At 35.9% G+C, this 2,431-nt stretch overlaps 1 non-coding gene across 1 annotated transcript; it reads right to left on the bottom strand.

The window, feature by feature from the left end:
* Window positions 1-1,591: 1,591 nt before the first annotated feature.
* On the bottom strand, window positions 1,592-1,699 carry LOC148567689 (small nucleolar RNA R71). The gene has a single exon (XR_015882298.1). It is a non-coding gene; the product is annotated as a small nucleolar RNA R71 (small nucleolar RNA).
* Between the last annotated feature and the right edge of the window lie 732 nt (window positions 1,700-2,431).

Here is a 2,431-nt window from a genome sequence, read left to right as displayed (position 1 = left end):
GCATTCTCAATCTGTTGGTGTATCTAATACGAAAATTTCTAAGTTTGCTGTCTTGCATGCATTGTTTATTTGATCTTAGTTCTTCATGATTTAGTTTCATATTGTTATTATTCTCTAAAAAATCAAAAAATTAAAAAAAAAACTATGTCTTTTCAAGTCAATAATACAGAGAATTGAAGATTCAGAACATTCAGCAGAGCAATTACACAGAAAAAGCTGGGTGTTCAGAACGCCCAGTGAGGAAGGAAAACTGGCGTTTAAATGCCATCCAGGGTACCTGGCTGGGCGTTAAACGCCCAAAAAGGTAGTATTTTGGGCATTAAACGCCAGAATGGATACCATTCTGGGCGTTTATCGCCAGGATGGCACAAGAGGGAAGATTTTGTTTTTAATTCAAATCTTTTCCAAATTTTCATAATTTTTCAAAATCAAATCCTTTTCAAATTATATCTTTTCAAAATCAATTTCTTTCCATTTTTTTTTACTACAAAAATTCTTGCTAACAATTAGAGATGTGATTCAAAAATTTCTTCCTTGTTAAGAAAGGTTCAATAATTGAATGTTAGAATCATATCTTTCAAATTTCTTGTTAGCCAAGGCATTAATTTTAAAAATCAAATCTTTTTAATTGTTTGTCAATCATATCTTTTTAAAATCAGATTTTCTCAATCATATCTTCTCAACCATATCTTTTTCAGAAATAATTTTCAATCATATCTATTTTATTTCTGATTTCAAAATCCTTTTCAAAATCACTTAACTACTTTCTAAATTTTAATTTTTGAAAATCACCAATCAATTTTTTCGAAATCTCTTTTAATTATTTCAAAATTTTTTTATTATTTTCGAAAATTCTTCCCCTTTCTAACATTCTCTATTTAAAGGACTAACACTCCTCCTCAATGTGCAATTCGAATCCTATCCCTCTTGATAAGTTCGAATTCTCTCCTCTCTACCTCCTCCTTCCATTCATCTTTTCCTCTGACACCTCAAGGAATCTCTATACTGTGACATAGAGGATTCCATACTTTCTTCTCCTCTCTTTCATATGAGCAGGATCAAGGACAAAGGCATTCTTGTTGAAGCTAATCCTGAACCTGAAAGGACCTTGAAGAGAAAGCTAAGAGAAACTAAAGCACAACTCTCTGGAGAGGACCTAACAGAAATTTTCAAACAATAAGAAACAATGGCAGCCAAAAACAACAACAATGCCAACAATGCAAGGAAGGTGCTTGGTGACTTTACTGCACCTACTCCTGACTTCTATGGGAGAAGCATCTCTATCCCTGCCATTGGAGCAAACAACTTTGAGCTTAAGCCTCAATTAGTTTCTCTAATTCAACAGAATTGCAAGTTTCATGGACTTCCATTAGAAGATCCTTATCAGTTCTTAGCTAAATTCTTGCAAATCTGTGACACTATTATGATGAATGGGGTTGACCCTGAGGTATACAAACTTATGTTCTTCCTTTTTGCTGTAAGAGACAGAGCTAGGATATGGTTGGACTCACAACCTAAAGAAAGCCTGAACTCTTGGGAAAAGCTAGTCAATGCCTTATTGGCAAAGTTCTTTCCACCTCAAAAATTGAGTAAGCTTAGAGTGGAAGTCCAAACATTCAGACAGAAGGAAGGTGAATCCCTCTATGAAGCTTGGGAAAGATACAAGCAATTGATCAGAAGGTGTCCTTCTGACATGCTTTCAGAATGGAGTATCATAGGTATCTTCTATGATGGTCTGTCTGAACTGTCCAAGATGTCATTGGACAGCTCTGTTGGAGGATCTCTTCATCTGAAGAAGACACCTGCAGAAGCTCAGGAACTCATTGAAATGGTTGCAAATAACCAATTCATGTATACTTCTGAAAGGAATCCTGTGAATAATGGGACAAATCAGAAGAAAGGAGTTTTTGAGATTGATACTCTGAATGCCATATTGGCTCAGAACAAAATATTGACTCAGCAAGTCAATATGATTTCTCAGAGTCTATCTAGCATGCAAGCAGCAACAGGCAGTACCAAAGAAGCTTCATCCGAAGAAGAAGCTTATGATCCTGAGAACCCAGCAATGGAAGAGGTGAATTATATGGAAGAACCCTATAGAAACACCTATAATCCTTCATGGAGAAATCATCCAAATCTCCCATTGATGGACCAACAGAGGCCCCAACAAGGCTTCAACAACAGTAATAGTGGAAGAAATAGGTTTAGCAATAGCAAGCCTTTTCCATCATCTTCTCAGCAACAGACAGAAAATTCTAAGCAGAGCCAATCTGACTTAGCAACCATAATCTCTGATCTAACTAAAACCACTCAAAGTTTCATGACTAAAACAAGATCTTCCATTAGAAATTTGGAGGCACAAGTGGGTCAACTGAGTAAGAAAGTTATTGAACTCCCTCCTAGTACTCTCCCAAGCAATACAGAAGAGAAC

The sequence above is a fragment of the Arachis ipaensis genome, chromosome B4 (genome assembly GCF_059453495.1).
Source record: "Arachis ipaensis isolate K30076 ecotype BB chromosome B4, ASM5945349v1, whole genome shotgun sequence".
In the NCBI taxonomy this organism is placed as follows: Eukaryota; Viridiplantae; Streptophyta; class Magnoliopsida; order Fabales; family Fabaceae; genus Arachis; species Arachis ipaensis.
Note: the sequence above shows the minus strand (reverse complement) of the source record. Positions and strands in the feature narration are given on the sequence as shown.